This window comes from Balaenoptera physalus (assembly GCF_965194825.1).
Source record: "Balaenoptera physalus genome assembly, chromosome: 8".
In the NCBI taxonomy this organism is placed as follows: Eukaryota; Metazoa; Chordata; class Mammalia; order Artiodactyla; family Balaenopteridae; genus Balaenoptera; species Balaenoptera physalus.
Genome location: NC_138887.1, coordinates 63,141,872 through 63,155,444, shown reverse-complemented (window position 1 = coordinate 63,155,444; position 13,573 = coordinate 63,141,872). Strand labels below are relative to the sequence as shown.

At 36.5% G+C, this 13,573-nt stretch overlaps 1 long non-coding RNA gene and 1 pseudogene across 2 annotated transcripts in view; one reads left to right on the top strand and one right to left on the bottom strand.

Moving 5' to 3' along the window:
- LOC309666449 (liprin-alpha-2 pseudogene) overlaps positions 1-11,730 on the top strand; it is a 60,763-nt pseudogene extending 49,033 nt beyond the window's left edge. Inside the window, exon 2 of the transcript in view lies at positions 5,995-11,730. The product of the transcript in view is annotated as a liprin-alpha-2 pseudogene (transcript). The remainder of the gene's footprint in view (positions 1-5,994) is intronic.
- LOC309665587 overlaps positions 1-13,573 on the bottom strand; it is a 205,346-nt gene that overhangs the window by 116,990 nt on the left and 74,783 nt on the right. The window lies entirely within an intron of this gene.

Here is a 13,573-nt window from a genome sequence, read left to right as displayed (position 1 = left end):
AACAACACATTAAAAGGATCATACACCATGATCAGGTGGGATTTATCCCAGGGATGCCAGGATTCTTCAGTATATGCAAGTCAATCAATGTGATACACCATATTAACAAACTGAAGAAGAAAAACCATATGATCATCTCAATAGATGCAGAAAAAGTTTTTGACAAAATTCAACATCCATTTATGATAAAAACTCTCCAGAAAGTGGGCATAGTGGGAAACTACCTCAACATAATAAAGGCCATATACGACAAACCCACAGCCAACATCATTCTCAATGGTGAAAAACTGAAAGCGTTTCCTCTAAGATCAGGAACAAGACAAGGATGTCCACTCTCACCACTATTATTCAACATAGTTTTGGAAGTCCTAGCCGTGGCAATCAGAGAAGAAAAAGAAATAAAAAGAATACAAATTGGAATACAAGAAGTAAAACTGTCACTGTTTGCAGATGACATGATAGTATACATAGAGAATCCTAAAGATGCCACCAGAGAACTGCTAGAGCTAATCAATGAATTTGGTAAAGTTGCAGGATACAACTTTCTGTAATGCACAGAAATCTCTTGCATTCCTATACACTGATGATGAAAAATCTGAAAGAGAAATTAAGGAAACACTCCCATTTAACATTGCAATAACAAGAATAAAATACCTAGGAATAAACCTACCAATTACCAATGGCATTTTTTACAGAACTAGAACAAAAAATCTTAAAATTTGTATGGAGACACAAAAGACCCCGAATAGCCAAAGCAGTCTTAAGCAAAAAAAACGGAGCTGGAGGAATCAGATTCCCTGACTTCAGACTATACTACAAAGTGACAGTAAGCAAGACAATATGGTCCTGGCACAAAAACAGAAATATAGATCAATGGAATAGGATAGAAAGCCCAGAGATAAACCCACACACATATGGTCAACTAATATATGACAAAGGAGGCAAGGATATACAATGGAGAAAAGACAGTCTCTTCAATAAGTAGTGCTGGGAAAACTGGACAGCTACACGTAAAAGAATGAAATTAGAACACTCCCCAGAACCATACACAAAGATAAACTCAAAATGGATTAAAGACCTAAATGTAAGACTGGACACCATAAAACTCTTAGAGGAAAACTTAGGAAGAACCCTCTTTGACATAAATCACAGCAAGATCTTTTTTGATCCACCTCCTAGAGTAATGGAAATGAAAACAAAAATAAACAAATGGGACCTAATGAAACTTAAAACCTTTTGCACAGCAAAGGAAACTACAAACAAGATGAAAAGACAACCCTCAGGATGGGAGAAAATATTTGCAAACGAATCAATGGACAAAGGATTAATCTCCAAAATATATTAACAGCTCATTCAGCTCAATATTAAAAATACAAACAACCCAATCCATAAATGGGCAGAAGACCTAGATAGACATTCTTTCAAAGAAAACATACAGATGCCCAAGAAGCACATGAAAAGCTGCTCAACATCACTAATTATTAGAGAAATGAAAATCAAAATTACAATGAGGTATCACCTCACATCACTTAGAATGGGCATCATCAGAAAACCTACAAACAACCAACACTGGAGAGGGTGTGGGGAAAAGGGAACCCTCTTGCACTGTTGGTGGGAATGTAAATTGATACAGCCACTATGGAGAACGGTGTGGAGGTTCCTTAAAAAACTAAAAATAGAATTACCATATGATCCAGCAATCTCAGTACTGGCATATACCCAGAGAAAACCATAATTCAAAAAGACACATGCACCCCAATGTTCATTGCAGCACTATTTACAATATCCAGGACATGGAAGCAACCTAAATGCCCATTGACAGACAAATGGATAAAGAAGAGGTGGTACATATATACAATGGAATATTACTCAGCCATAAAAAGGAACAAAACTGGGTCATCTGTAGAGTCGTAGACGGATCTAGACACTGTCATACAGAGTGAAGTAAGTCAGAAAGAGAAAAACAAAAATCATATATTAATGCATATATGTGGAACCTAGAAAAATGGTACAGATGAACCAGTTTGCAGGGCAGAAATTGAGACACAGATGTAGAGAACAATTGTATGGACACCAAGGGGGGAAAGCTGGGTGGGGTGGTGGTGGTGGTGTGATGAATTGGGAGATTGGGATTGAGATATATACACTAATATGTATGAAATGGTTAACTAATAAGAACCTGCTGTATAAAAAAAATATAAAAGAAAACTCAAAAATTCAAAAAAAAAAATACATGCACCATGTCTATATTAGGTTGCATTTGTATAGGTATGTATGTCTTTAAACTCTTTCATAGGTGTCATCTTAAAATTCATATATGTATATACATACATGTTTGTAAAAAACCAAAAGTTAAATAGTTCAAAATTATTTAGACTTTTTTTTTGAGGACGGTGGTTTAAAATGTTTAATGTTGTAACCCAAGGAGGCAGTGAAATTTATCAGACTAGGATAAAGAAAAATATTAAACAAATCCATTGGCTCCTTTTTAAAGCCAAACCAAGTATCTAATATGAAAGTAAAATTTTTTTAATTTTATAAAATATTTCATTATGAGTGTATCATACAGAGTAAAAGTGTATAACTGTATAAAATAAAAAAATAAAAAGAACAAACTTTGCTTATCAGCCAGCTTAAAAAACAGAACGTTACTAATATTTGTACCGCTCCATGATAGCAACACCGCTCTCTCCTTCCCAGATGCAATCAGTATCCTAAATTTTGTGATAATCTCCCTGTACCTTTTCTTCATATTTTAATCACATGTATGTGTCCCTGAACAATATATTGTTTAGCTATGCCTATTTTTGAACTTCGTATGAATGGAACTGTACTTCTGTATTCTGCAATTTGCTTTTGGAGCTCAGATTTTTTTCTGAAATTCATTTATGTTGGTGCCTATAGCTGTAGTTCAGTTTTACTACAGCACAGTATTTCATTATGTGATTGTACTACAATTTATCCATTCTAATTTCAATGGACAATTGAGCTGTTTCTAGTGTTTGTTGCTATTATGAACAATGCTACTATGAACATTTTTCATCATCTTTCTTGGTGCACATGTGCGAAGATTTGGATTAGAATTCCTGAGACAAGGGGTTTATGCACATGGAAGTTGAATGGTAGGTAAATTATTCCCCAAGATTATTGTCCCAATTTGTGTTCTTATCTGCTCCGAGAAATCCTACTGTTCTATGTTCCTCTCGTCACTTGGTTTTGTCAGACTTTAATTTTTTTCTAGTCTGGCAGCTGTGAAATGGTATATCATTATTTAAATGTTCACTGATTGTAATAAGGTAGAGAATCTTTTGATATTTATTGGCTACTCGTGTCACCCAATAAATAAATAAATAAATAGATTGTTTATATTTTTCTATTGACACATGAGGCTTTTATATATTGTAGACACTAGTTCTTTTTATATTTTTTGTTATGTGTATCACAAATATATTTTCTCAGTTTGTGGTTTGTCTTTTACACTCTTTACAGGGTCTTTTTTTTTTTTAATTGAAGTATGGTTGATTTACAATGTTGTGTCAGTATTTGCTGCACAGCAAAGTGATTCAGTTATACATATATACACATTCTTTTCTGTGTTCTTTTCCATTGTGGGTTATCACAGGATATTGAATATAGTTCCCTGTGCTGTACAGTAGAACCTTGTTGTTTATCTATTCTACATATAATAGTTTGCATCTGCTAATCCCAAACTCCCAATCCATTCCTCCCCCAATCCCCTCCCCCTTGGCAACCACAAGTCTTTACAAGGGTCTTTTAATGCATGGTTCTGAATTGTGATGAAGCTGAATTTCTTAATACTTGTTACAGTTTACATAATTTTTGTTTAAAAATCCCTAAGGATATAGAGGTTTTTCTCTTTTATTTTCTTCTAGAATTTCTAATGTTTTGCCTTTTGTACTTACAGCTTAATACGTTAGAAACTGATTTTTTTGCGTAAGGTATGAGTTAAGGATCAGTTTACAATTTTGTCCTTATAGATGAGCAATTATTCTAGAACCATTCATTGAATAATCTGCCCTTTCCCACCAATCCTGAATTTAGTTGTGCCTTATGTCAAGTTTTCTATGTGCAGAGACCATTTTCTTATTTTTCCATTCTATTCCATTGCTCTATCTCTGCACCAGTTACAGTTTTAATTATTATGAATTTTTCTGGCAGGAAAATTCTCTCTACTTGATTCTTTAGGACTGTCTTGGCTCTTTGCTCTTCCATCTAAATTTTTAAATCTTTTTAAAAAATCTGTAATTCCAGTAAATACGAATAACTTGAGGAAGCACTTATATCTTTACAATATTAACTCTTCAATAGATGAACACAACATGTATCTCTCTTTATTTAGAACTTTTTAAATGTCTTTTGATTCAGTTTTATTATTTTCCCTATAGAAGGCTTGTTTATTGTTTGATATATGTATTCCTAAGTACCATCTATTTTCAGTTGCTGTGTAAATAGTAACTTCAAAAAATCCTGAATTTTCTGTTTGCTGCTGGTATACAGAAATGCAGTTGTTTTTTGTGTATTAATCTTATGTATTGCCACCTTGACAGGTTTCCATAATAATTTCAGTAATTTGTATATCCCCCTTTGTGTTGTCTATATAGGTGATCATATCATCTATAGATGACATTTTCCCCCTTCCATTACTTTTCTACCATTTTCTTCTTGTCACATTATCTTAAGACCTCCAGTACAATGTTGAATACCCATGATGATAGTGAGTATGTTTATACTGTTTCTTAAGGAGAACACTTTTAGCATTTCACTACTGAATACATCTTGTCTTTTTATATACACTGACAAATTTGTTCTTTGAACTGGCCTATACCTTTTCTTTTACTAATTGTGGTTTTGGTATTAAGTTATAACTCTTAGAAGAAATATTCCACTCTGTTTTTTTTTTATAGTCCCTAAAGAGTTTGTGAAAAATTCTTCTTTTCCTTGAAAGAAGTAGAATTGTCCTATAAAACCATCTGAGCCTGGTGTTTGATTTGTGGGGGAAAAATGACTACAAGTCTAATTTCTTCAATGGCCATAGACTAGAGTTTCTACTTATTGAGACTGTTTTAATAATTTGACCATTTCACATATTTCAAAAGTTTTTGGCATACAGTTATTCATAATACCCTCTGCTTGATTTCTGCAATATATGTATGTCTTCCTTTTCCTTTTCCCAAATTATTTACCTATGCCTTTTTCTTTTTCAGTTTTGTTTTGTCAATTTTCTTATTCTTTTTGAAGAAATATATTTTGGCTTTGCTCATTCTGTCTATTGAATCTTTATTTTCTATTTCACTTATTTTTATCTTTATTAATTAGACCTGTCTAATTTCTTTAGAGTTATTCTGTTATTCTAACTTCTTAAAGTTGTATATTTAGCTCATTTATTTTCAGAATTTCTTCTTCTCTACCACAAGTACCCAGGACTATGGAACTATCTTCTCTGTGCTCAAAAGTAACAGTTCTCGCAAATGAAAAGATGCTCAACATCACTAATTATAATATTAGAGAAATGCAAATCAGAACTACAATGAGGTATCACCTCACACAAGTCAGAATGGCCATTATCAAAAAGTCTACAAACAATAAATGCTGGAGAGGGTGTGGAGAAAAGGGAACCCTCTTACACTGTTGGTGGGAATGTAAATTGGTACAATCAGTATGGAAAACAGTATGGAGGGTCCCTAAAAAGCTAAAAATAGAACTAGCATATGATCCAGCAACCCCACTCCAGGCATATATCTGGAGAAAACCATAATTAAAAAAGATACAGAATGTTCATTGCAACATTATTTGCAATAATAGCAAATAGCTATTATTTGCATAATAGCCAAGACATGGAAGCAACCTAAATATCCATTGACAGATGAATGGATAAAGAAGATGTGGTACATATATACAATGGAATATTACTCAGCCATAAAAAAGAATGGAATAGACTGGAGCCTAGAGGCTCTTTGGTGGGGCTAATGGCAGACTCCGGAAAGGCTCACGCCAAGGAGTACTTCCCAGAACTTCTGCTGCCAGTGTCCTTGTCCCCACAGTGAGCCACAGCCACTCCCCACCTCTGCAGGAGACCCTCCAACACCAGCAGGATATTGAATCCCTAACAGGAGGGCTGACTGGTTCTAAGGGGGTTGATCCACTGGAATTTGCTGCACTGACAAAAGAATTAAATGCCTGCAGGGAACAACTTCTAGAAAAGGAAGAAGAAATTTCTGAACTTAAAGCTGAAAGAAACAATACAAGACTGTTACTGAAGCATCTGGAGTGCCTTGTGTCACGATATGAAAGGTCACTAAGAATGACGGTGGTGAAGCGAGAAGCCCTGTCCCCCTCTGGAGTGTCCAGCGAAGTTGAGGTTCTCAGGGTGCTGCAATCTTTATTTGAGGACCTCAAGGCCTTGGATGAAAGGTAAGGGAGTGACTGAGGGTTTCTTTAGAAAGAGTCTCTGCACTGGAAGAACTAGCTGCTGCTAATCAGGAGACTGTTGCCTTGCATGAACAAAATGTTCATATACAAAGAAAAATGCCATCAAGTGAGGGATCCACAGAGTCAGAACATCTTGAAGGGATGGAACCTGGCCAGAAAGTCCATGAAAAGCGTTTGTCCAATGGCTCTATAGACTCAACTGATGAAACAAGTCCAATAGTTGAACTACAAGAATTGCTTGAAAAACAAAACTATGAAATGGCCCAAATGAAAGAATGTTTAGCAGCCCTTTCTTCTCAAGGGGGAGAGGTGGAACAGGAAGCAGAGACATCAAGAAAGGATCTCATTAAAACAGAAGAAATGAACACTAAGTATCAAAGGGACATTAGGGAGGCCATGGCACAGAAGGAAGATATGGAAGAAAGAATCACGACCCTTGAGAAGCGTTACCCCAGTGCTCAGAGAGAATCTACCTCCATACATGACATGAATGACAAACTAGAAAATGAGTTAGCAAATAAAGAGGCCATCCTATGGCAGATGGAAGAGAAGAACAGACAGTTACAAGAGCGTCTTGAGCTGGCTGAGCAAAAGTTACAGCAAACTATGGGAAAAGCTGAGAGCTTACCTGAAGTAGAGGCTGAACTGGCTCAGAGAATTGCAGCCCTGACAAAGGCTGAAGAAAGACATGGAAACATTGAAGAAAGTATGAGGCATCTAGAAGGTCAAATTGAAGAGAAAAAGCAAGAACTTCAAAGAGCTAGGCAAAGAGAGAAAATGAACGAGGAGTACAACAAAAGATTATCCGATACTGTGGATAGACTTCTGACTGAATCCAACAAACGCTTACAGCTACACTTAAAGGAACGAATGGCTGCTCTAGAAGAGAGGAATGTTTTAATTCAAGAATCAGAAACTTTCAGAAAGATTCTGCAAGAATCTTTACATGATAAGGAAAGATTAGCAGAAGAAACTGAAAAGCTGAGATATGAACTTGACCAGATGAAAATGAGAACTGACTCTTTAATTGAACCCACAATATCAAGAACTCATCTAGACACCTCAGCTGAGCTGCGGTACGCTGTTGGATCCCCAGTGGACAGCCAGTCTTATTACAGAACAACTAAAGTAATAAGAAGACCAAGGAGGGGTCACATGGGTGTGCGGAGAGATGAGCCAAAGGTGAAATCTCTTGGGGATCATGAATGGAACAGAACACAACAAATTGGAGTGCTAAGCAGTCACCCTTTTGAAAGTGACATAGAAATGTCTGACATTGATGATGATGAAAGAGAAACGATTTTTAGCTCAATGGATCTTCACTCTCCAAGTGGTCATTCTGATGCCCAGACTCTAGCCATGATGCTTCAGGGACAACTGGATGCTATCAACAAAGAAATCAGACTAATTCAGGAAGAAAAACAATATAGAGTTACATGCTGAAGAAACTGAGAATAGAGTGGCTAGTGTGAGTCTGGAAGGCCTGAATTTAGCGATGGTCCTTCCAGGTGCCTCCACACTGCCTCGGTTACAGCTTCTTCACTGGCCAGTTCATCTCCCCGCAGTGGACACTCAACACCAAAGCTCACCCCTCGAAGTCCTGTCAGGGAAATAGATCGGATGGGAGTCATGACACTGCCAAGTGATCTAAGGAAACATCAGAGAAAGATTGCAGTGGTAGAAGAAGATGGTCGGGAGGCTAAATCAACAATTAAATGTGAAACTTCTCCTCCCCCTCCCCCTAGAGCCAACAGGATGACTCACACCCTCCCTTCTTCCAACGCAATGATGCCCGAAGTAGTTTAACTCCCTCCCTCAAGCCTGAAAGCCTTGGGCTTGGCAGTGCCAACAGCAGCCAAGACTCTCTTCGCAAAGCCCCCAAGAAGAAAGGAATCAAGTCTTCAATAAGACGTTTGTTTGGTAAAAAAGAAAAACCTCGACTTGGGCAGCTCCGAGGCTTTATAGAGACTGAAGCTGCAGCTCAGGAGTCCCCGGGGTTAGGCAAACTTGGAATTCAAACTGAGGATAGAAGACTGAAGAAAAAGCATGAACTTCTAGAAGAAGCTTGGAGAAAGGGATTACCTTTTTGCCCAGTGGGATGGGCCCACTGTAGTCGCGTGGTTAGAGCTCTGGTTGGGAATGCCTGCTTGATACATGGCAGCCTGTGTAGCCAATATGAAGAGCGGTGCCATTATGTCTGCTTTATCAGACACTGAGATCCAGAGAGAAATTGGAATCAGCAATCCTCTGCATTGCTTAAAGCTCCAATTAGCAATCCAGGAGATGGTTTCCCTAACCAGTCCTTCAGCTCCTCTGACATCCAAAACTGTGAGTCCATCTGTGCTCCTTCCCTCTCCCAGTGCTGGGTGAATAGCAGCATCTCCAAGTCCACAGGGCAAATTTGCGGCAGCATGAATTATTCTGAGGAGATTTAACTTGCTTTTCATTAACCTTGCTGCTACTCTTACTAGGTTTTCAACTGAGGAGCCGTGATTCCTACCAGACTTGAAGCCTGCAACCAAGATAGAATTTTGAGCTAGCCTCTAAAGTTTAGGTTTTTCTCCCAAGCAACAAGACCAAGAGTTTACTCTTTTTCAGAATTTTTCTTTTTAATTTAATCTAACATCTCAGGAGGTGAGCTATAGGCATTAGTACTTTTGGTCGTTGTAATGCTAAACTCACTACTTCTTAAGCAGTTTTCATAATTATGAAAGTACCTCAGTATTTAATGTTTTATAAATACCAAGTGGATTACCTTCCTTCAAAAAAAAAAAAAAGAATGAAATAATTCCATTTGCAGCAACATGGATGAAACTAGAGATTATCATACTAAGTAAATCAGACAGAGAAAGGTAAGTATCATATGATATCGCTGTATGTGGAATCTAAAAAATGATACAAGTGAACTTATTTACAAAACAGAAACAGACTCACAGAACTCGAAAGCAAACTTACGGTTACCAAAGGGGATAGGGAGGGGAGGAGGGATAAATTAGGAGCTTGGGATTAACATACACACACTACTATATATAAAATAGAGAACCAACAAGGACCTACTGTATAGCACAGGGAACTCTACTCAATGTTCTGTAATAACCTATATGGGAAAAGAATCTGAAAAAGAATGAATATATGTATATGAATAACTGAATCACTATGCTACATACCTGAAACTAACACAACCTTGTAAATCAACTATACTCCAATAAAACTTAAAAAAAAAAACTGTTTTCTATTTTGTTTTGCAATACTGGAATTGACACTCTTCAAACCACATTTTTCCTTTCCTTTGGGTTGCCTGTTAGTTTCTTCCAATAGCTGCTAAAGGGAGACTAGGAGGCTGGAGGAAGAAGGAACCTGTCCCTTCTGTGTTTGCTTCCTGTTGATGGCACCCCAGCAATGTTTCTTTACTTTAGCAGTGACATTTTTTGCTCCAGTTTTTTCTATAGTCCCATAACCAGCATCACTGTCTCTCCTTAGAGACACCAGCACCAGATGGCCAGTGCTTCCTTCCTCAGTGGTTTGACTCGAAGATCTGCAGGGACGGGGGGGCTTCCTCTGAACTCCTGAACATCAGCACCTGCTGGGCAGCACCCTCTAATCAGAGATCTGGGTCCCAGCTCTGAGGAGTCTCTTTTCCAAGCTGTTAGATTCCAAAATTAGTAACCTCTTCCTTTTTTCCCACAGCTCTAGAAGTAAGAGATACTGCCTGCTGTTACTATCCCTGTTGCCTCAGTTGTCCTAAAACCTCTTTACACAGTTCCTATATTAGTTTTTTCTGTTTCCCTGAATGAACCCTGACTGATATAGTCATAGACTATATGAATTAACTAATTCTTCATGAGTCAGTTTTAGTGTGTTCTATCATTTTAGATTTTGAACCATTACATCTGCTTCAAAATAACTTCTGCTTGTTTTCTGCAGCCTATATATAGCATCCTTTTCACTTTCAGACTTCTAAAAAATAAGCTATAAAGTATTCTTTTAATATGAAGATGCTCTAGTTGCATCTTGGAAATTTTTATATATAGTTTTTCATTCACATTTGGTTCTAAGTGTTTTAAATTTCTGTGTGGTTTCTTTTACCCATGGGTAATTAAAGCATGTGTTTAAATTTCAAATGCATGAATTTTAAAAATTCCCCTTTTGGTAATTACATCTACCTTAATTTCCTTGAGTTCAGAGATTAGGATATGTATGATATAGATTTTTGAAATTAAGGAGTTGCTTTATGTCCAGTTCATAATGCATTTCAAAAAAATGTTCCATATGTACTTGAAAATGTATTCTAATAGTGAGCTCAGAATTCTATATATGCACATTAGATCAAGCTTTTTTTTTTTTTAGGTTTTTTTTTTTTGATTGATTGATTGATTGCTATGCTGGGTCTTCGTTTCTGTGCTAGGGCTTTCTCTAGTTGCGGCAAGCGGGGGCCACTCTTCATCGCGGTGCACGGGCCTCTCACCATCGTGGCCTCTCTTGTTGCGGAGCACAGGCTCCAGACGCGCAGGCTCAGTAGCTGTGGCTCACGGGCCCAGTTGCTCCGCGGCATGTGGGATCCTCCCAGACCAGGGCTTGAACCCGTGTCCCCTGCATTAGCAGGCAGATTCTCAACCACTGCGCCACCAGGGAAGCCCCAGATCAAGCTTTTTAATTGTGTTCAAATCCTCCTCATCCTTAGTGATTTTTTTTTTTTTTTTTTTTGCCTACTTTTAAAATCAATTACTGAAATTGGTGTGATATAATCTAACTGTGCTGGTGGATTTTGCTATCCTTGTAATTTTTCCTAATTTTACTCTCTATATTTAAAAAGCTACATTTTAGGTATATATGACTTCAGAATTATATATACTCTCTTCTTGGTGAACTGGGAATTGTATATACCTGTGACCCTATTTATTTTGAACATTGTTTTTGTCTTAAAGCCTGTTTTATTTGGTATCACTTTAGCTCTATCAACTTTGCTTTGGTTAGTATTTGCCTAGTGCATATTTTCCCATCTTTTCACTCACTACCTTTCGGTGTCCTTATTATGAATTTTTTAATGTATACTGGTAAATAATATATAGTTAATTTGAAAATAATCTAAAGATCTCAGCTTTTAACTGGAACCCTAGTCAAATTATATAGATTGTGATGACTGATATATTTGCATTCATTTGTATTTTCTTATTTTGCAGTATTTTTTCCACTTCTGTGTTTCTCTTTTTCCCTTGCCTCCTTGTATGCTGGATGACTTCTTTTCCCTCATCAATTTTTTTCGTCCTCTAGTTTAGAAAACATGTTTTAGTTGTTTATAAAATTCTCTCTCTCACACACAGACACACACAGTATTAGTGTATGATTTCTGTGTGAATTTGTGACATAAAACATTTAAATGATATGAACCATTTGAAATGTTAAAATATTCTGGTCAGTGTTTTATGTTTGATAAATGTAAATGTTTAATGTAACAAAATAACATTTTAGGCTTGAATAAATTCATATTATAGCATGAAAGTTCAAATATTTCTCTAAAGAAAATCCAGAAAGAGAGAGAATAACAGTGAGTCAAAAATTGCTTTTACAAACCTGACAGCTATTTCTCATCACATTTGCATTAGTTCTTACATGTCCTAATAAAGGATATTAAGATAATTTGCCATTTTTAAGTCTCATTTAACCTTTTGTTTTGCAATATACTCTACTGAATAAGTTTTTTATACTTAATTCGTTGGATGGGTATCTCTAAAGAAGGTTTTGTTATCTGAATTATTTTCATCTTGTTTAATAATGTAATTAGAGTGGTCCCTAAAGACTGAGTTAGGAAAAGCTTCAAAGCCAAACCCCTGGCACTTAAGAGAAAAGAAGTGTCAACAGGACTCATGTATGAACTGACAACAGGGCAAACTTCAGCTGCAGCACTGTGGAAAATGAAACTATATAAGTGAAGAAAATGTCTGTTCTGTCATATGTCTTACATTTTTGAACTTGTCAAGAAAAGTTATTTTAAAGATAGAGAGGCTTTATATACACCCGTAATTTTTCAAAACAAAATGAATTTGACTAATACACTTAGGGAGAGGGCTGTGACGAGGGTTATGTCTGAGGGAAAAAATTGAAAATCAGAATGTGTGCCCATTTCTCCCCAATGTAGACACACTCTCAACAAGAGACTGAACAAGCTTTCTTCACAACTCCTTAGGGATTTACTTCTTCATGCACATCCCCTTATAACCATGGATTTCCTTCACTTTTCAAGTCTAGGATAAAACTTCAACATTTCCTACCTAAAGACAAACACTCCATGCAAGTGAGTGAAGCTTGGGTAGCTGATAAGGTACATAACAAACCCTGACTTTCCCAATACTCTAGCCATACATGATGCTTTTTGGTGACCGTCATATGAAAACAACGTAAAGCAATGGTATTTGTCTTGTGATCATTCTAGTACACTTAGCTGATTCTAAAAATTCAAAATGGGATACATACCTAGACACACACACTATCACAGCCCTGCTTGTAGCTTCATCATGGATATCAAAATCTGCAAATATGTTTTGTTTGGCTAATAGGAAGTAGGAGAAATAACTCCTCCATCCTTTGGACACATAGTTCATACTTGACCCAGGCAGCCAATTAATTATGAAGGAGTTTATTTTATAAGTAGGATGTATGAGGACAAGGAAGAAAATCTTACTTTATACCTACAGAAAAATAAAGCTTCAAGGAATATGCAGCATAACCAGAAGGGGGAGGGACACAGCTGTCTGTGGGAAAGCAGGACAGATTTATGTCAACTCACAATCTCCAGGCATAAACCTTCCTACCATGATTATATTGTAAGACACCAGTGCACGTTTTTACTACATTAAAAGATGTTTTTCCTAAAAGATGTTTTTACTATATTAAAAGATGTTTTTCCTAAAAGATGTTTTTACTACATTAAAAGATGTTTTTCCTAAAAACAAACAAAAAAATAACATTGAATTTCTAAAATGCACATTTCCAGACACTTCAACTAACAATGGCTTAGTAACACCTTGTACTAAACTAATAGAAATTCTAGTCACTTTAAACTCTGATTTTTCTGAGTTATTTTGCCAAGGTTTATCATAAAAAAATATGTGAATAGTTAGATATT